This window comes from Eumetopias jubatus, unplaced genomic scaffold (genome assembly GCF_037043125.1).
Source record: "Eumetopias jubatus isolate StellerSeaLion01/CBP00866 unplaced genomic scaffold, mEumJub1_p1.0 scaffold_4, whole genome shotgun sequence".
NCBI classification, from domain to species: Eukaryota; Metazoa; Chordata; class Mammalia; order Carnivora; family Otariidae; genus Eumetopias; species Eumetopias jubatus.
Window position 1 is genome coordinate 71,361,634 of NW_028274810.1, and position 21,834 is coordinate 71,383,467.

The 21,834-nt window shown below is 42.1% G+C and overlaps 1 protein-coding gene and 1 pseudogene across 1 annotated transcript in view; both read left to right on the top strand.

Annotated features, from left to right (window-relative positions):
* The first annotated feature begins 3,508 nt into the window (after window positions 1-3,508).
* Window positions 3,509-21,834, top strand: part of TESK2 (testis associated actin remodelling kinase 2) — a 137,126-nt gene continuing 118,800 nt past the window's right edge. The window contains exon 1 of the mRNA XM_028123337.2: window positions 3,509-3,820. The gene's annotated coding sequence lies outside the window, so the exon portion shown is untranslated. The remainder of the gene's footprint in view (window positions 3,821-21,834) is intronic.
* LOC114224324 (U2 spliceosomal RNA) lies at window positions 18,174-18,301 on the top strand (annotated as a pseudogene).

Consider the following 21,834-nt stretch of genomic DNA (forward strand, 5'->3'; position numbering starts at 1 on the left):
GCCATCTCTCTCTCTGAAATCCAAGTTCATAGATATTTATAGCTGTACCTTCTGAGTGCAAGCCCTGCGCTTAGTGGAACTTGGAAGAAGATGGGAGCTCCTGTTCTGGTGGGTAGAATGAGGTAGGACAGTGCTCTGGGGCAGTGTTGCTATGGGGATGCAGAGGAGAGTGAGGCATTCAGGTAGGCCCTGGACCTGAGTACGAGAAGGCTTCCTCTCCTCATCTTCAGCTTCTGCCTCTTAAGGCTTTCTCCAGTCCTGCCACACCACTTCATCCTCAGCAGCCCAACCCAGCTTGCATTTCTGTAGCAGTTTCCTGGTCTCTTTTCTTTCAGTTTCTGCCTCTAATCCAGTGGCTTTTAAAATTTTTTGACTGAGACCTCCAGTAAGAAATACAGTTTACATCGTGGTAAATATACATTTATATATTTGTTAAATGATATATACATGTATATACTTACTAAATCAAATTTCATGATTTGTTTTTTTAAAAGATTTTATTTATTTGAGAGAGAGAGAGAGAGCACGTGAGAACAGAGGGAAAAGGAGAAGCAGACCACCCGCTGAGCAGGGAGCCCGATGCAGGACTCGACCCCAGGACCCCGGGATCATGACCTCAGCGGAAGGCAGATGCTTAACCATCTGAGCCACCCAGGCACCCCCAGATTTCATGATTTAATACTCATTGAATCACTAGAAGTGATGTACTCTGATATTTCCTATTATATTAAAAAAATAGGCCTTGTGGCTATTGGCTCTAATCCTTCCATCCCTTGGTTGGAAGTATATCTTTCTATGTAGACTAAGGGCAGCTTTACTTTCACCTTACCTAGATTTTTGTATTCTAGACAATGCAGTCCAAGATTTCCTTAGAAGCAGCAGCATCCCACTAAGATCTCATGAGGTCTCTTCCACTGCTAAATATAGACAAAGGATAGTGGATATTTACTGAGCATAATACATACCAGCCCTGGTATGTATTTGCCCTCAGCTAAGATGTGCAGTGGGCTCATAAGGGTCCCAGCTCTTAGCTCCATCTAGCTGGGAAGAGGAGACAATTATCTGAAATAAAAGCATGATAAAAGGCTGAAATGAGTAGGTAGGAACTACTTCTTGTTATGGGGTATATTCAAGGCCTTGGCCTAAGTAGCAGACAGGTCATGAAGAGTGGACCTTTGACACCTGAATAGCTGTAAGGCATTCCTTGGTTCTTTCCCCTCAGTATTAAGGAGATTGCTGAGGGGCACCTGGATGGTTCAGTTGGTCAAGCGTCCAACTCTTTCTCATGATCTCAGGGTCATGGGATTAAGTGGGGAGTCAGCTTGAGATTCTCTCCCTCTCTCCCTACCTCCCCCCAAATCTCTCCCTCTCTTTCAAATAAACACATAAATCTTTTTTTTTTTTAATACTTTATTTATTTGACAGAGAGAGACATAGCGAGAGAGGGAACACAAGCAGGGGGAGTGGGAGAGGGAGAAGCAGGCCTCCCGCAGAGCAGGGAGCCCGATGCGGGGCCCGATCCCAGGACCCCGGGACCACGACCTGAGCTGAAGGCAGATGCTTAATGACTGAGCCACCCAGGCGCCCCATAAACACATAAATCTTAAAAAAGAAATTGCCGAGTGGAATGGTAGAGATCAGACTTGGGTCAAACAGAACTTCTTCAAAAAATTAAATACTTGCCATCAAGGCTCATCTTCCTACTCAAGGTACAAGTAATCCTTGTCTTTTACATCTTTCATTGGGCAAATGATACATCTGGTATGATAGCATTATTGAATTCTACTTGGTACAAGTGCTGTACTTATTTATCAACTACTTTGCATCAGGCTTTGTGGGAGACAGGTTTTCAAGAGTGCCAGGGCTCTTAAGAGAAAAATTCAGTAGCAATGTGGAACAATGGTATTTGAACTGTCACCAGGTGGCAGCACATTATGTATTGCCATAAGAATGATATAGGAAAGGCTTTGGGCCAATGGTACTGGGCTGGGGGATTTTTTTTCTCCTTTTGGAGATACTGTGAGCTACCAATTAATCTAACTAAAACTATCCTGTTAAGGCTACTCTGCTCAAGAACCTTTGACAGTTCTCACAGCATAAAATAGAAAGGACAAATTAGGCATTTAAGCCCACATTTAACCTCCATTGTTGTCTCCTATCACATATCTTTAAAATTTTTTTTATTTAAGTGTAGTTGACACACAATAATACATTAGTTTCAGGTGTACAATATAGTGATTGGACAAGTTTATACATTATGGTATGCTCACCACAAGTGTAGCTACGATCTGTTACCACACAATGCTAATATAGTATCATCGACTACATACCTTATGCTGTGCCTTTTATTCTCATGATTTATTCATTCCATAACTGAAAGCCTGTCACTCCCCTTCACCCATTTTGTCCCTGTCCTCTCCAGCAACCATCAGTTTGTCCTCCATATGTAGACTCCATAACCAGGCTACAGGTCTGGTTATGATTTTGTTTGTTTATTCATTCGTTGTTTTTTAGATTCCACATATGAATGAAATCATATGTTTCTTAAACTTTATTGCCACAGGAATGCACACCACCTATACTCGTATTCAAATCCCACTCATCTGTCAAGACCCTTCCAGTAGGAGGCACGTCTAAAGATGTCTGAAAAGAGGTCTCTTATCCAAGGGAGTACTGGTGCAGGAAGGCCCATACCCCAGTGTTTCTTTGCCTGCTCTCGCCCTGTTCCAATCTGCTCAGGCGTGAGATTATGAGCACCTGAAGTCCAGGTATATGGAAAGCATGAGGAAGGAAATATGTGCATGTTGGACAGAATTCTTATTCCCTATGCAGCTTTTTCAAAATTTTCAGTTTTCAAGCCAGCTCAAATGTTATCACCTCCAAGAAGCCTTCACCGAATTAAACCTCAGTCTAGATGAATAGCTGCCTCGGCATTTTAACCCTATCCATTGCTCTTAACCAAGAATAGTTTATGTATCAGTTTTTCCACTATACTTAGGTCCTGCGGGATTCTTTCATATAGGTTTTCTTTATTCAGGTAGTCCTTACTTAGCTATACCCTTCACCAATCGAAAAGCCGCGTCAGTGGAATCCATTTTCTGTTGGTTTTATTAATTACCAATGATTGTTCCCTCTCGTGTTTATTGTCCCGCCCCCCCCACCCCCCTGCGCGGAGGCTTGGGACTTGGGTTTCCCCCAGGTGTATTCCCTCCTCCTTGGTTCCGCCTTCCCAACACACTGCCTCTTCTGCTTTTAACCTCCTCTTCCTTCCTATTGGTTCTCTTCGTCTTACAGTCTTCCAGAGTTGGCGCCTAGGGCTGTTGATTGGCTTTGCCGGACGCCTATTGAGTCCACCCTCATACCACGTGGCATTCCTAATGCTAATTGGGTAATTCCACTAGCTCGTTTATCAAAGATTGACGGTTGATTGGCTGCTCGGAGGCTTGAGGAGAGGGGCGTGCTCACCTTAAGCCCCGCCCAGCTCCCGCAGGCTGGCTGGGCAGGCGTTTCAGTCGCTCGCGGCCGCGGAGCTCAGCGGAGTTTCAGCTTCCTTTTCTGGCTCGCGGTTGGGATCCTCCTGGCCCCGCCAAACGGACGGGGGGAACGGTCCCGACTGCGAGGCCATGGCAGTAGCCTCCTCGTCCTTCGCTGCCGCTAGTTCCGCCGAGTCGCCGGCCTCTGCGCGAGGGACCCCCACCACCTCCGCAGGCTAAGAGCCTCTGCCGCTTCCGAGCTGTGAGGGCTACTATGCTCCCACTTTGCTGCTGCCTCCGCCTCCCGCCCGCGCCGGCACCCCTCTGGCTGCTCAGTCCCGCCTCAGGTAACGCCAAGAGAGCGCATAGGGCACAAGCCCGGGGCGCCCCGGCCCGCGCGCGCGGCTCCTTACACCGCCGCGGCTCCGAGCATTGGCGCTGGGGTCTCTCAGCACCGACAGGACCCCTTCGCTTCCCACGGTCCTCCTCTGAGCGGCTGGGGGATACTCCTCGATCCCTTTCCCTTCCCTTTTCACTTTCCTCAGGGTCCCGGGACAGCCCCCACCCCTACCCCCGCTTCCTCGCCTCAGAGGCCGGGAACCCATTAGAAGCTCCTTCGTGTCAGGGACCTGGTCCTTGACTCTTCTCACGGACTTTTCTCACTTCAGACACTTAGGAAGCCCTCATTTTCTCGGAGAACTCTTGTTTCAGATAGCTCCAACTCCACACAGAGCCTCCCTCGTCCCTCAGAGATCTGGACTCCTTCACTTTACTTCCCTCAAACATCCTCTTACCTGGAAACTTTCCCCTTCTACGCTGAAGTACTCTGCCCTCACCTCCCACCCCTCCCCAAGACACTACCGCGTCCCTCTCTTTTCCCTCCTCCTGTCATCCTTATTCTCCCCATCCTTCCTTTTCCCTCTTCTGTCTTTTACACTTCACTTTGAAGACTCTGGACTAAGCCAGGATTTAGATTTAGCTAGAAATGAAACCCCATGTTTGTCTGATTTAAAGACCTTTCCGTTTATAACTCTGAGAAAAGCTTGCTGAAGAATTTGGACTTTACTCTGTAGGTATGGGGAGCCACTGAAGGTTTTGTAAGCAGGAGTTTGGTATGATTGATTATCTCTGGTGAGCATGTGGAGGAAGAATTGAAAGTGAAGACAGTGTTGAGGCAGAAAGCCTAGGTAGGCAGGAAACGAGTGCGCTAATCCAGGTCAGAGGGGATGAACTGGAATAGTGGTAGGAAAATGAAGAGGATGGCGAGCACCTCCAGGAGGTTTCAATTCCATGAAGTTTCCAGAGTTGAGAGGGTTAGTGGAGGTTTCTGACTTCGTTGGTGGGATGCATTGGTAGTGTTAATTGTAATAGGGAACACAAAGAAGCAGTTTTGAGGAAAGGTAATGAATTTCGTTTTTTTTTTTTTTTAAAGATTTTATTTATTTATTGAGAGAGCGAGAATGAGAGAGAGAGAGCACATGAGAGGGGGGAGGGTCAGAGGGAGAAGAAGCTCCCCGCTGAGCCGGGAGCCCAATGTGGGACTCGATCCCAGGACTCCAGGATCATGACCTGAGCCGAAGGCAGTCGCTTAACCAACTGAGCCACCCAGGCGCCCATGAATTTCGTTTTGGACATGTTTAATTTGAGGTGTTTTTCAGATATCACTGTGGTTTGCTGGAAATTTGGGGCTGAAAATTGGGAGTGAGGTTGGAACTGAATACCTAAATTTGAGGGTCAACAGAGAATATAAAACAGGGATATTTGAAGATTTAGTGTGGGATGGTAATACTGAAAGAGAAAAGGGCTGTGGGCCAGAAGGAACATCATTGTTTGAAGGGTAATAGACACTGAGAAAGAGAGGTTAAAGGAATGGGACAAGAATAAGAACAGAATAGCATTATAATAGAGACCAAAGGAAGAAGGGTTTCAGTATGGGAGGGGATGACCATCACTGTTAGGTGCTGCAAAGCTCAAGTAGAATGATGATTAGAAAGAAACCACTGAATTTAGCAATTAGGAGATCACTTGTTTCCTCTGAAAGACACTTTGAATTGTGCAATGGTGGCAATGTGAGATGGATTGAGGAACAAATGGGAGGCAGTGAGGAAAATTACTCTTTCAGCAGGTGTGGTTGTGAAAGAGAGATGCTGGTAACGTTTTTATTGAGAATATACTCTATGTCAGGTGCTGTAAAAATGCTTTATAGATCACACCAGCCTTGTGGTTTAGGTATCAGTATTCCTCTTTTACAACTGGGAAGATTGTAGGCAGGAATTTGAACTTTCCACTATGGCACGTGTGTGTGTGTGTGGGGGGGGGTTATTGTTGTTTTTTTTTTAGTATGGGTGAAACAGTTTTGTAGGTTGAGGGGAAATTTTATCTAGGAAATATGTTGGGCATCTCATTTTTTTTTTTTTTAAAGATTTTATTGGAGACAGAGATAGTGAGCGAGAGCATGAGCAGGGCCCCAGGGCATTTCATTCTTTGATACTAAAAGGATAGAAGTTAAGAGGGATGATGTTGTGGTAGACGGAAAAGAACATGCGGGAGTGTGACAGATGGTCTTATTTTCTTGATGTGATTAGTTATCTGTAGAGAAGTCAATTATTTCTGGAGACTAAAGGAACTATGGTGAGTATTAGGGCCATGGAAATCTTCAATGGAAAATGAAAATAGATTAAGGATAAAAAAAAGATTGCTGACAACTTTGAGGGCCTAGTAAAAGTTAGAAATAATATATTTGTAATGGGGCCCAGTAGCATGGATCTTACACTTTCTCCAGCAGCCTAAGAGTGGGAGTGCAGAAAAGATGGTTGGGTTGATCCAGAATTGGAATATATAAGAAAGGAAGATAAAATGGAGAGTAACTTTACAATGCTAGTGATGGTGTGGGAGTTATGATGGCGTCTGAGAGTCCAAGCTGGGGTTTTAAGAAGTAAAATCTTCAGAAGGGCCAGTGTACTTGGAGAATAAGGAGACAATCAGAAATGTGGTTGAAGACCAGGTTCTTTAAGAAATACAGAATGGGGGCGCCTGGGTGGCTCAGATGGTTAAGCGTCTGCCTTCGGCTCAGGTCATGATCCCGGGGTCCTGGGATCGAGTCCCGCATCGGGCTCCCTGCTCCTTGGGAGCCTGCTTCTCCCTCTGCCTCTCTCTCTCTCTCTCTCTCTCTCTCTGTCTCTCATGAATAAATAAATAAAATCTTTAAAAAAAAAAAAAAAGAAATACAGAATGGGGGGGTGCCTGGGTGGCTCAGTTGTTACACGTCTGCCTTCAGCTCAGGTCGTGATCCTAGGGTCCTGGGATCGAGCCCCATGTCGGGCTCCCTGCTCTGCGGGAAGCCTGCTTCTCCCTCTCCTGCTCCCCCTGCTTGTGTTCCCTCTCTCGCTGTGTATCTCTCTGTCAAATAAATAAAATCTTAAAAAAAAAAAAAAAGAAATACAGAATGTGAGGGGTGCCTTGCTGGCTCAGTGTGAGGAGGAGTATGCAGCTCTTGGGGTTGTGAGTTTGAGCCCCACAGTTGGTTTAGAGATTACTACAAAAAAATAAATATAGAATGGGACAACTGAGAGTTCATTATTTCAAGATAAAAAAAAACAAACAACAACAGGGTATAGGGGCGCCTGGGTGGCTCAGTCAGTTAAGCGTCTGCCTTCGGCTCAGGTCATTATCTTAGGGTCCTGGGATTGAGCCCTGCATCTGGCTCCCTGCTCAGTGGAGAGCCTGCTTCTCCCTCTCCCTCTGCAGCTCCCCCTGCTTGTGCTCTCTCTCTCTCTGTCAAATAAATAAATAAAATCTTAAACAAAACAAAACAGGATATAACTGTTACAGTGCTGTTGAAGGGGAATGGAAGTATAGGTTATTGAAGTAGTAGGAGGTTACGGGACTGTGAAGTATGTTGAATATGTCATTGGTATGGATGTCATAATTGCCTAGTATGATAGCAGCAAATGGAACAGAGGAGATACTGGATTCTATAGGTGGGGCTGCTCAGAACTGAGGGACCCAGGATTGAATTGGAAGTTCCTTGTTACTTGTTAGAAAGTAGTACTAGGGGACGCCTGGGTGGCTCAGTGGGTTAGGCACCAGCTTCCGGCTTGGGTCATGATCCTAGGGACTTGGGATCGAGTCCTACATCGGGAGCCTGCCTCTCCTCCTGCTTGTGCTGTCTCTCTCTCTCTCTCTCTCTCTGACAAATGAATAAATAAAATCTTAAAAAAAAGAAAGTAGTACTAGGTGATATAGATGTTTGTGTGAATTAATGTCAAGTTCCTGTGCCCTGGATCTATGATATCTTATTCTCTCATACAGATGTATAATGGGGATGGTCTCAAAAATCTTTAGGTGGGCCTATTCAGTTGTGTTTAAAAGTGTATATTTTGGGAGACTAAGCTAGGGACTCTGCCCCAGAATCCCCAACAACATTTTGTGCTTATGTTAATTTTTTTTTAAAGTATTTATTTGTCAGAGAGAGAGAGCGCATACACAAGCAGGGGGAGCGGCAGGCAGAGGGAGAAGCAGGTTTCCTGCTTAGCAAGGAGCCTGATGTGGGACTTGATCCCAGGACATTAGGATCATGACCTGAGTCCAAGGGAGATGCTTAACTGACTGAGCCACCCAAATGTCCCTGTGCTTATGTTAATTGTAAAAGGAAAATTACATAGTTACATGTACTCATTCCCTGGCTTACTTAGAGTAGAAAGCTGACTTGATTTAATGTTTTTTTTTTCCCTATGTGAAAGTGTTTGTAGATATAGTCTTAGTGTTGTACACTTCATTGTTCAGCAAAGTGAACTTTGTGTTGGAATTTGAAATCAATGATAAAGGCCTTTATGAGAATTTCATCTCCTTCCAGTAAGTGAAGCCCGATTATTACAATGTATAGTGTGGGTGATGCTGAATGTTTTGGACCAACAATGGGTATTATACTATTTTCCAAGTCATCATATGGAGATGACTTCAGTGTGGTCTCATTAGTATTATTTTTGCTGAGCACTCAGAGTGGGTGGTTGTTTCAGTTGGAGGCCTACTTGTGATAATTTTTTAAGAAAATTTTAATTGCTTTTGGGGCGCCTGGGTGGCTCAGTCGTTAAGCGTCTGCCTTCAGCTCAGGTCATGATCCCAGGGTCCTGGGATGGAGCTCCACATCAGGCTCCCTGCTCGGTGGGAAGCCTGCTTTGCCCTCTCCCGCTCCCCCTGCTTGTGTTCCCTCTCTCGCTGTGTCTCTCTCTGTCAAATAAATAAAATCTTTAAAAAAAAAAAAGAAAACCTTTTAGATTTAGATGTATTTTTATGTAGACAAATTTTTCTTTTTTATGTAGACAAATTTCTTAATCTTTTCTTTTATGGCTTTTGGATTTTGAGTCATAGTTAGAAAGGCCTTCTCCATTTTCATCCTTCACTTTTTATCTATCCAGTGGGAACAAGAAAACAATTATTTTGAAGGTCAAAGTACTTTGTGAAGTATAAACTGTAAATCATTATATAGATGAAATGTGTTATTTATTAATTTGTCTTCTGAATAAATTGTAGAGAGACTGTCATCTCTTCTGCATTAAGTGGAATACAATGACATAATTTTCTTTCTGCAGTGTGGAAAACTGTTGGTATTGATGTTGTGGTCATTGTTGTCCTCGGACAATTTGCATGGGATCTTTTTCAAAAGTAGGCACTGTGGAAATCCTGAAGTATTTTTGCATACTTCAGTTTTGTTCTTTATATTAGAATTCTTTTTTTAAGTTAAATTTTATTTTTTTAAACATTTTTTTAAAATAATTTATTTGAGAGAGAGAGAAAGAGAGAGAAAGTGAGAATGAGTTGGGGGAGGGGAGAGGGAGAAGCAGGGAGCCTGATGCAGAGCTCGATCTGGGACTCCTGGATCATGACCTGAGCCTACGGCAGCGGCTCTACCAACTGAACCATGCAGGGTCCCCATATTAGGATTCTATAATTAGAATGTGATTAAAAGTTCTCAAAATTTGTTTTGCTTTCACATTAGCTATGATTCACAAATTTACACATTATTTACCATGGGTGTTGTATTTCTGCTGATGGGTAGGAATTTGTAATTTGGGAGGACACCTCACATATATGTGTGTGTGTGATTATAAAATTAATGCATTTTCATTAAGGTAGAATAGGAAAATAGAGGTGATTTTATTTATTTTTTTGCATTTTTATTTTTTATTATTTTTAATTTTTTATTATGTTAATCACCGTACATTACATCATTAGTTCTTGATGTAGTGTTCCATGATTCATTGTTTGTGCATAACACCCAGTGCTCCACACAGAATGTGCCCTCTCTAATACCCATCACCAGGCTAACCCATCCCCTCACCCTCCTCCCCAATAGAGGTGATTTTAAAGGAAAAGATATAAATTATTCACATCTTCCCTAGAGTCTAAATTTTTTTTTTAAAGATTTTATTTATTTATTTGACAGAGAGAGACACAGTGAGATCAAGGGAACACAAGCAGGGGGAGTGGGAGGAGGAGAAGCAGGCTTCCTGCGGAGCAGGTAGCCCAATGCAGGGCATCGATCCCAGGACCCTGGGATCACGACCTGAGCCGAAGGCAGACGCTTAACGACTGAGCCACCCAGGCGTCCCCCTAGAGTCTAAATGTTAATGGCCAATTTTAACATTTTGGATGTATCCTTTCAGAATTCTTTTTGTGCTTTCTTTGTTTATGTCTGTATTGTCATCACCAACTCTCTAGGCCTTGGCAAAGTGCCTGGCCTCTAGTAGGTACTAAATAAATGTTTGTTGACTGAGTGAATGAAAAAATGAATATGCTTTTACATAGAAAGTATGGAATCTGAACGCCTACTTATTTTCATTTTCTTCTCTACTGTAAATTTTGATATGGTAGAATTGAAATTTATATGCCACAGTTCATTTGGAGGTGAGTAAGTTTGAGTCTAAGCCCTTATGGAGCTCATAGTTCAGTGAAAGAGACGGATAAACAATTGAAATACTGTGTAATTACGGTAACAGCAGAGATTTGTGCAAGGCATTATCAAAGCGCGCACACACACACACACACACACACACACAAGGAGATTGAAGGGTCAGAGGACACTTCCTACGTGAGATGATTACTGAGAGAGCTATGTAGAAGAGATCAGGAAGAACATGCCAGGGAGAAAGAATATTGCCTGTATGGGCATTAAAGTGTGAGCAGAGCTCTACAAGTAATTCTCTTTGTCTAGAGTAGATTTTGTTTGTAGAAAGGAGTAGAGAGAGATGAGGCTAGTGATAAGGGACGAGGCCAAATAAGAAAGAGCCTTTCTATCACACACGAAGAGTTCTCAAAAGTTTACTCCCCTTGGAGAATAGATCGGAACAGGTGCAAGAGTGGAGACAGGAAGACCAAGAAGACATTAACTGAGTATAACAGCTAGAATGAGGTAAGTATCACTTCAGCTGAGATAGGAAGGGAAGGCTACACTTGAAAGGTGGGTTAAGTCTGGGGTATAATTAGGCCAGTTTTAATAGAGCATAGTCTTTAAAAACCATACTAAGGGGGCACCTGGTTGGCTTACTTGGTTGGGCATCTGCCTTTGGCTCAGGTCCTGATCTCAGGGTCCTGGGATGGAGCCTCCCATTGGGCTTCCTACTTAGCTAAAGGAGTCTGTTTCTCCCTCTGCCCCTCCCCCCACTCATGCACTCTCTGTCTCTCTCTCACTCACTCTCTCCCTCTCAAATAAATGAATATAATTAAAAATTTTTTAAATCACTGACTATTCAATTTTTACATTCTTTGCCCTTCCCTCTTCCCGTTTCACGTATATCATAAATGTGGTCTAGGCTCCTATTCTCATGTGGTCTAAGCTACTTTTGCAGGAGGGATGAAAAAATAGTTTTTAGTTCTACCTTTTTATCTTCATTTTTGAAATAAAAGTAATGCATGATCATTTTAAGAAACCACTGTACTGAATGTATTCCATAAAAAAAATGAGTGTCTCATAAATACTTCCTCCACCAAGATGACAGTTTAGTGTATATATTCCTCTAAATTGTTTTCTAGGCATATACTCATTTAATTCTCATAATAACCCAGTGAGATACAGTTAATATTTATCTCTATTTTATAGATAAGAGGATATAATGTTCACTGTTACACTAAAAAAAAAAAAATCCCACTATTCAATCTATTTTGCAACTTGCTATTATCACTTAATAGTGAAACTTGGACATCTTTCTATGTTAGGTATAGAATTGACCTCATTCTTTTAATGACTGTATAATATTAAATTATACGGGTGTACAATTTATTTAACCTATCCCTATTGATGGACATTTGGATTGTCTCTAGTTTTTTTTTTTTTAAAGGTTTTATTTATTTATTTGACAGAGAGACACAGCGAGAGAGGGAACATAGCAGGGGGAGTGGGAGAGGGAGAAGCAGGCTTCCCACTGAGCAGGGAGCCCGATGTGGGCCTCGATCCCAGGACCCTGGCATCATGACCTGAGCCGAAGGCAGACGCTTAACGACTGAGTCACCCTGGATTGTCTCTAGTTTTATCCTCTTACTGATAATGACAGTGTGTAAGTTAATACTCTCTCTTTTTTTTTAAAGATTTTATTTATTTATTTGACAGAGAGAGACACAGCGAGAGAGGGAACACAAGCAGGGGGAGTGGGAGAGGGAGAAGCAGGCTTCCCGCGGAGCAGGGAGCCTGATGCGGGACTCGATCCCAGGACCCTGGGATCATGACCTGAGCCGAAGGCAGACGCTTAACGACTGAGCCACCCAGGCGCCCCTAAGTTAATACTCATCTTTGTGTGCTTATCGTAGCTGTCAGTTTTAATGGGTATAAAATATTCCCTTTAGTGGAAATAATATATTCGAGAAGGAGACAATGTTGAATAAAAGTATTTTTGGGGGAATGTTTTTTTAAAAATTTTTTTATTTATTTGACAGAGAAAGAAGGAGAGCTTGAGCAGTGGGAGGGGCAGAAGCAGGGGGAGAAGCAGGCTCCCCACTGAGCAGGGAGCCCCGACGTGGGGCTTGATCCCAGGACCCTAGGACCATGACCTGAGCTGAAGGCAGACGCTTAGTGACTGAGCCACCCAGGTGCCCCTTAAATAAATAAAATCTTTTTATTTATTTTTATTTTTTTTTAAAGATTTTATTTATTTATTTGAGAGAGAGAGAGAGAGAATGAGAGAGAGAGAGCACGAGAGGGGGGAGGGTCAGAGGGAGAAGCAGACTCCCCGCTGAGCAGGGAGCCCAATGTGGGACTCGATCCTGGGACCCCAGGATCATGACCTGAGCTGAAGGCAGTCGCTTAACCAACTGAGCCACCCAGGCGCCCAAATAAATAAAATCTTAAAAAAAAAAGATTTATTTATTTTAGAGAGAGAGTGAATGAGTGCACAGGCAAAGCAGAGGGAGGGGAGGGGCAGAGGGAGAGGGAGAGAAAGAATCTCAGGCAGACCCTCCACTGAGTGCAGAGCCTGACACAGGGCTTGAGCTTACAACCCTGAGATCATGGCCTGAGCCAAAATCAAGAGTTGGACACCCAACTGACTGAGCCACCCAGGTGCCCCTGAATTATTATGTACTGTACTGTATTATGTACTATGTCTTACAATAAAGTAAGCTAGAGAAAAGAAAATATTATTAAGAAAGTCATAAGGAAGAGAAAATACATTTACAGTACTTCACCATATGTATCAAAAATTCATTTATAAGTGGACCCATGCAGTTCAGACGTGTTGTTCAAGGGTTGACTGTACTTTATTGCTAAAAATGCTAACCATCATCTCAGCTTTCAGGAAGTCATAATCTTTTTGCTGGTGGAGAGTCTTGCTTCGATGTTGATGGCCACTGCCTGATCAGCATGCTGGTTGCTGAAGGTTGAGGTGGCTGTGGCAATTTCTTAAAATAAGACAACAGTGAAGTTTGCCACATTGATTTTCTCTTACTTGCAGGAGTGATTCCTCAGTAGCATGTGACTCTGATAGCATTTTACCCACAGCAATACTTCTTTCCAAATTGGAGTCAGTCCTCTCAAAACCTGCAGCTGCTTTATCAACTAAGTTCATTTAATATTCTGAATCCTTTATTGTCATTTCAAGAATCTTCACAGCATCTTCAGGAGTAGATTCCATCCCAAGAAACCACTTTCTTTGCTCATCCGTAAAAAGGAAGTTTTATCATGAGATTTTAACAGTTCAGTCACATCTTCAGGTTCCACTTAAAAAAATTTTTTTTTTTAGATTTATTTACTTATTTGAGAGAGAGAGAGAGAAAGAGAGAGAGAGAACAAGCATAAGCAGGGGGGTAGAGGACAAAGGAAGAGGGAGAAGCAGACTCCCTGCTGAGCAGGGGGCCCGATCCCAGGACCCTGAGATCATGACCTGAGCTGAAGGCAGACACTTTAACTGACTGAGCGACCCAGGTGCCCCCCTACTTCTTAAAGATTTTATTTATTTATTTATTTATTTATTTATTTATAAGATTTAACTTATTTATTTGAGAGAGAACACGAGAGAGAGAGAGAGCAAGGACGAGGAGTGGGGAAGGACAGAGGGGGAGGGAGAGAAGTGGGGAGACTGACGGGAGGCTTGATCTCAGAACCCTGAGATCATGACCTGAGCCGAAGGGCAGATGCTTAACTGACTGAGCCACTCAGGCGCCCCTTCAGGCTCCACTTCTAATTCTAGTTTTCTTGTTATTTCCACCCTATCTGCAGTTACATCCTCCACTGATGTCTTTTTTTTTTATTAAAAGATTTTATTTATTTGACAGAGACACAGCGAGAGAGGGAACACAAGCAGGGGGAGTGGGAGAAGGAGAGGGAGAAACAGACTTCCCGCGGAGCAGGGAGCCCGATGTGGGACTCGATCCTAGGACCCTGGGATCATGACCTGAGCCGAAGGCAGACGCCTAACTGACTGAGCCACGCAGGCATTCCCCTATGCTTTTATTTCTTTGGAAAGATTATTATTTTTTTTAAATTATTTTTTAAAAGATTTTATTTATTTATTTGACAGAGAGAGACATAGCGAGAGAGGGAACACAAGCAGGGGGAGTAGGAGAGGGAGAAGCAGGTTTCCCCGTGGACCAGGGAGCCCGATGTGAGGCTCGATCCCAGGACCCTGGGATCACGACCTGAGCCAAAGGCAGACGCTTAACGACTGAGCCACCCAGGCGCCCCTTGAAAGATTATTTTTGTAACAATTAGAACTTCCTAATAATAGGGGCACCTGGGTTGCCTTGTCAGTTAAGCCTCTGGCTCTTGATTTTGGCTCAGGTCGTGATCCCAGGGTCCTGGGATCGAGCCCCAAATTGGGCTCCCTGCTCCGCGGGGAAGCCTGCTTCTCCCTCTTCTACTCCCCCTGCTTGTGTTCCCTCTCTCAGTATGTCTCTCTCTCAAATAAATAAATAAAATCTTTAAAAAAAAAAAAGAACTTTCTAATAATAGAACAAGCCATTGGAGGAATTATCGAGTTGTTAGCGGTGTTTTTTCAGTAGGCTGAGCTTACTCTTGCCTCTGTAGTGTTCAATCCAGGGGACACTTTTTTTCATATTATTTGAATATCTTGTGGCATTTGATATATCATTCCCAGCTTTGGCTTGTGTGACATACTTTCTCTTGGTTTTATTTTTACCTCTGTTTTGTGCTGTATATGTTGGTGTTCCCTTTACCTCTTATCTGATCTCACTTAAAGACATAAAGAAGGAGATTGGGCTTTGGCACATAATAGCAACTCAGTAAATATTAGCTATTACTCATATTCTCTACTTTGGGAAACTCTTTAGAATATTGGTAAGTGTAAATGGGTTTCAAGTCTGTATCTCCAGGCTAGTCCTCTCTTCTGAGCTCCAGTGTGTGTCTTCAGCTGCTTCCTCAATGTTGTCTCTTGGTATTTCTTCAGGCATCTCAAACTCCTCAATAAGACCAAGACTGAATTTGAATCAATTCACAAATCTCCTTTTGGTGATGCCTACTCATTCCCCCAGTCACCCAAACCTGAAACAAGGGAAGGATTCTAGTTAAACTTGGAGTCATCCTAAGTACCTCTCATACCTCCTACTTCCATTTGGTCACCTTTTCAAAGTCCCACTTACCTTCTTTCCTAATTCTCTGTCTTAGACTGTTAGTGCTTTAATTAAGCCCTCCTTCTTTCTAATCTGTCATTAGCAATTATCACACTGTATTGTACTCATTGATTTACATGTGCCTTTCTGGGAGAGACTAAGCTGCTAGAGGGGTTGAGTCTGGTTTTATTTGGTTTTCTATATCCTTATCCCAGAGAGGCAGTAGTATAGTGATTAAGAGTACAGGCTTTGGATTTCAATTCTGACTCTGTGACTTCTTGGCTGTAAGAAGTGGACTACTTAATTAATTCCTTCGTATCTTTGTTTCCACATTTATAAAACAGGGATAATATCTATTTTATAGGGCTGGTATGAATATTAAACATATAAAGCACTTGTAAGACTGGATTGTAGTAAATACTCAGTAAATATTATAACACTTATCATAATGACTTGTACCTAGTGGGAACCCAATTAACATTTGAATAAGTTAACAGGGGGGTATTCCTGGATTGACCAAAAGATTGGACTAGTTAATCTAAATGCCTGTAGAACTTTCGTCCTAAGTTTCTGTTTTATGTCATGACCTAAGGCCTGGTAGATGGTAGTTAAAACAGCAGATAAGATGTTTATCCAAAAGAGATAATAGTTGGGGCGCCTGGGTGGCTCAGTCGTTAAGCGTCTGCCTTCAGCTCAGGTCATGATCCCGGGGTCCTGGGATCAAGCCCCGCATCGGGCTCTCTGCTCCGCGGGAAGCCTGCTTCTCCCTCTCCCTCTCCCCCTGCTTGTGTTCCCTCTCTCACTGTGTCTCGCTCTCTCTCTGTCAAATAAATAAATAAAATCTTTAAAAAAAAAAAAGCAAAACAAAAGAGATAATAGTTTTAAGAACTGGCTTTTGATCTGTCTGACACCAATATATGCCATTGTGTAATACATGGCTAATTAAATAGGGAATGCCAGTTGTTTTTTTTAATTTTATTTTATTATGTATGTTAGTCACCATACATTACATCATTAGTTTTTGATGTAGTGTTCCATGATTCATTGTTTGCGTATAATACCCAGTGCTCCATGCAATATGTGCCCTCCTTAATACCCATCACTGGGCTAACCCATCCCCCCACCCCCCAGGATGCCAGTTTTTATGTTAGATTGCCTTTAGTTTGAATGGAAACTGCAACTCATTATTTCACAGTAGGATGGCAAGTTCAGCAGTATTGCTTTTATTTTTAATTAGGCAGTCATCCTGAAATGTGTCTGTATTTGCTATGTTGGTCCACAGAAAGGATAGTAGCTGAGCAGACCTGTCATGTAGATTTGCCATGTGGTTGGTCTTGAAACATAGTTAATGCACTTGTCAGTATTCCTATTCTGGAAAATGGCCAGTTTTCTGGGTCACATCTTACCCATAACCAATCTTTGTTTTATTTTGAGTTTGCAAGTTTTTATGATAATAGAAAACAATATATGATTAGGATATTTTTTGTATTCTTTTTCTACTCTTTATACTCGGGGTATAAAAGTCCACTGAAATCTCAGCAATCCTTTTTAGTCACTTTGTGGGGCTTCATTACCAACTTTGTGCACACATGATTTTATATTTGATGGATATTGAAAGTTTTTGGTTGCTGGCTGACACTTTGCCATGTCCTGCCTGCTATTGGTTGATAGCTGTTCACTGCATTGCAGGATTTTATTTTCATCTCCACTATTGTGAAGTTTACTCTACTTTGTTCCTGTGAAATGAGAGGGTAAGAAACAACAAATCCTATATATTAGAATGGAAAAGAAAAATGATTGGGAGTTGACATATCTTCCCTTTCGGCTTGGCATCCATTCTTGAGACAGTCTGTCTATTTAAACCAATGCTAATTTTTATGTCTGTAGAATGTGATTAAATGACAGAAGGCTTGGGGCACTTGGGTGGTTCAGTTGGTTAAGCATCCAACTCTTGATTTTGGCTCAGGTCCATGATCTCAGGGTTGTGAGATTAAGCCCCACATTGGGCTCTGTGCTCAGGGTGGAGTCTGCTTGAGATTCTCTCTCTCCCTCTCTCTCCCTCTCTCCCTCTGTCTTTCCCCCCTGCTTGCATGCTGTCTCTCTCTCTCAAATAAATAAATAAATTGATAAATATATCTTAAAAAAATCTTAAAAAATCAAAACAAAACACTGAAGGCTTTTGTTCCAGAGGCTGGTGGAGCTATCACTGTATATTCCTTAGCCTCTGTTGTCAAGGTAGAGTGGGGAATAGTAGTAGCTTTCTATCTAGCTAATATGCAAATCATTTTCACAGAAATTTAGCTGTTTTTCTGGAGATATATCTTAGTGGGAAGTGTTTAAATTCGGAACTACTGGATTTGAATCCCAAGTCTGTCACCAGTTGTTTGAGTTTGATTGAGTCTTTTAATCTGTGTCTAATTTTGTCCTCTTTAAATTGGAGATACCTACTTTGTATCATTGTCATAAATACTAGAGATAGCATATGCAAAACACTTGGTGAATGCATGGCCCATGGTGAATTGTGGCTGCAGTTATTTCCAGAAGCATTTCAGGTGTTAGTATGATCTAACTGGTAGTCCTAAAAAGGTTTCCTTGATTTTCTGGAAAATCATTTGTGGAATTACTACTTTGAAAGATAAAATATATATTGCTTCTTGGCCTTTTGGCTAAGATCAAGTGTGAAAGATAAAATATATAATATTGGATATAGATTATTTAGCTCACTAACTCTTTTATTGGTGGCTTTTCAGATTACTTTCCCCAGTCAAAGCTTTTAATTGTATCTCCTTTGTGAAAAATAAATCAATTCCAGTATAAGTGAAAATTAGCCTTTTTAAAAAATAAAAGATGTTATTTATTTATTTTAGAAAGAGAGAGAGAGTGTGCACATGTGAGTTGGAGGAGGGGCAGAGGGAGAGGGAGGTGGAGCCCGTTGTGCCTAGATCCCAGGACCCTGACATCATGACCTGAGCTGAAATCAAGAGTGGTTCAGGATGCTCAACTGACTGAGCCACTCAGGTACCCCAAAATTAGCCTTTGAAAAGACATACTTGCCTATGTAAAAAAAAAAAAAAGCAAAAGTTTTGAACTTTCAAGGTTATAAGTATTTTTTTTTTTAAGATTTTATTTATTTATTTGACAGAGAGAGACACAGCGAGAGAGGGAACACAAGCAGGGGGAGTGTGAAAGGGAGAAGCAGGCTTCCTGCAGAGCATGGAGCCCGATGCGGGGCTCAACCCCAGGACCCTGGGATCAGGACCTGAGCCGAAGGCAGGCGCTTAACGACTGAGCCACTCAGGCGCCCCAAGGTTATAAGTATTGAAATTGAGACTACAGTTACTAGAAAATGATTTGTGTCCTTGCTAGAAACATAATTTTGTTATTTTTGAAAGAACGTTGGAGGTTATTTCCTAGTTTAAAGTCAAACTGCTGAAGCCTTTCTAACGCAGCGTTTCTCAATGGGGCACTATTGGCATTAGGGCAAGACAATTCTTTGTTGTGCGGGACTGTCCTGTGCATTGTAAGACATTTAGCTTCCCTGGGCCCTGCCCACTAAAATGCCAGTAGTGCCCACCCCATACCCTCACCATTGTGACAGTAACTTCTCCCTGAAAAGGACCTTCCTCCCCCTAAATTTTCACATGTCCCTAAATGAGAACCAGAGACTCCAGTTGAAATATTTTTAGTGAAGCAGATCATAGTATCACCAGTTTTCATTTAAGAATTCCAAGTTTTTGCAAGGTGAAAATCATTCCTTTTTTTTTTTTTTTGCAAATGCCTTAATTTAATCACAATTATTAGGTAAATAAAAACTTATTGTAAAAGGAAATCGCGGGGTGCCTGGGTGGCTCAGTCAGTTAAGCGGCTGCCTTTGGCTCAGGTCATGATCTCAGTGTCCTGGGATCGAGCCCTGCATCGTGTTCCCCGCTTAGCGGGGAATCTGCTTGTCCCTCTCTCTCTGCCCTTCTTCTTGCTTATACTCTCTCTCTCTCTCTCAAATAAATAAAATCTAAAAAAAAAGGAAATCTCTGTGTTACAGAATTTCACTAGCACTTGGACATACAAGAGTTATTCAAATGAATTAATATAACAGCAAATCTTTTTTTTTTAATAACAGCAATTCTTAATATATTAACAGTGTTTAGGAAAATCCTGAGATGCCATTTAAGGCAATAAAACTGTGTACACTTATAATAAACAGTAAATTTACTTCATAAATCTTGCCATAGTAAAATTGTTTTCAATAAGTAAACTTCATTTTTTTTTTAAGATTTTATTTTATTTGACAGAGAGAGCACAAGCAGAGGGAGAGAGAGGGAGAAGCAGGCTCCCTGCTGAGCAAGGAGCCCGATGTGGGACAAGTAAACTTCATTTTTAACATTTCCAACACAAATAGTTTTATTTCTTGACCAGGATGGACAACAATTTTACATTTTTTTCTGGATGAAAGACTTTATTTATTTATTTATTTTTAAGATTTTATTTATTTATTTGACAAAGATAGAGAGAGAGCACAAGTAGGCAGAGAGGCAGGCAGAGGGAGAGGGAGAAGCAGGCTCTCCACCGAGCAGGGAGCCCGATGCAGGACTCGATCCTGGGACTCCAGGATCATGACCTGAGCCGAAGGCAGTCGCTTAAGCAACTGAGCCACCCAGGCACCCTGGATGAAAGACTTTAATCATGTACCAGTTTTCACATCATAAAGTTGTAGCTTGGGTATCCCAGCTGTGCCACGTTGCTAGAAGAGTGATTTTGGGTGAGAACTCAAGGCAAACTGCCTTTGGGAGATTGAAAGAGTAGTAGTCCCTTGTTAGTGGCATTGATAATATTTATTGTTTCTCCATTGCCCCAGGCAAATAAGGTGCCATCCTTACTAAAGGTATAGACTTTGAAATGTTTCCCAGATTCCCTTGGAAACAATGTGCTTTCTATAAAATGTGGTGTACAGTCCTTCTGATCCTCAGACTGCCAGGAGCAGCATGGATGGCACCTTTTTGTCCTGGGAAAATTAATTATTCTTGATCAAGAGAGTGTAATCTTTTGAATCAAGTAGCCTCTTTAAAGTGAAATCTGCATTTTTTCAATCATTATATCTTTTTTTTTTAAAGATTTATTTATTTGAGAGCGTGAGAGAAAGAGAGAGAGAGAGAGAGAGAGCACGAGCAGGGGGAGGGGCAGAGGGAGAAGCAGACTCCCTGCTGAGCGGGGAGCCCAATGTGGGGCTTGATTCCTGGACCCTGAGATCATGGACTTGAACCAAAGGCAGACGCTTAATCAACTGAGCCACCCAGGCACCCCCAAAAAGATAATATTCTGTAAATAAGACCAAGGGAGGGGTGCCTGGGTGGCTCAGTCGTTAAGCGTCTGCCTTCGGCTCAGGTCATGATCCTAGGGTCCTGGGATCCAGCCCCGCATCAGGCTCCCTGCTCGGCGGGAAGCCTGCTTCTTCCTCTCCAGCTGCTTGTGTTCCCTCTCTCGCTGTGTCTCTCTTTGTCCAGTAAATAAATAAATAAATAAAATCTTAAAAAAAAAAAAAGGTAATTCGGAGACTGAAAATGTGAAATCTCACACATTTCAAATAATGTATTTTTTTATTTTAAAATTAATCATTTTTATTTTTATTTTTTTAAAGATTTTATTTATTTATTCATGGGAGACACAGAGAGAGAGAGAGAAGCAGAGGGAGAAGCAGGCTCCCCGCTGAGCAGGGAGCCCGATGCGGGACTTGATCCCAGGACCCTGGGATCATGACTTGAGCTGAAGGCAGACGCTTAACCATCTGAGCCACCCAGGCACCCAAAATTAATCATTTTTAGACTTAAATAGGGTATGGTTTTAGAGTCTGTTCATTCATATCTTTGTTACCTTTTATGACTAATCAAAATTTGTCAGATTAAATTGAAAGCCATTTGTAGTTTGGTTGATTTCATTTAAAATGTGGTCATTTAGTATGCAGGCCAAGGGAGCAGAAGGCATGGTTTGGAAGTTTTCCCATGCTCAGCACTTCTCCAAAATGGATTAATAAAGTTCTTACTCCCTTGAGGGGACTGTACTTTTTACCACTCATCTCAACTGTGTAGTAATTAATATTACCTTAGCATGTAATGTGGGCTGTACAACTAAATACCAGTATTCCTCATGAGTGCTTTTATATTTTAATATCCACATATTCTCTCAGTGCTTTTGAGTTTTCAATTTAAGATATAAATACTCCTTGGACCAAAAACTGTAGTGGAACTGTTGCAGAATAAAAGTTTGAGAATCTAGAGACTTGGCTTGCACATTGGGATGCTATTTATTTGCCAAA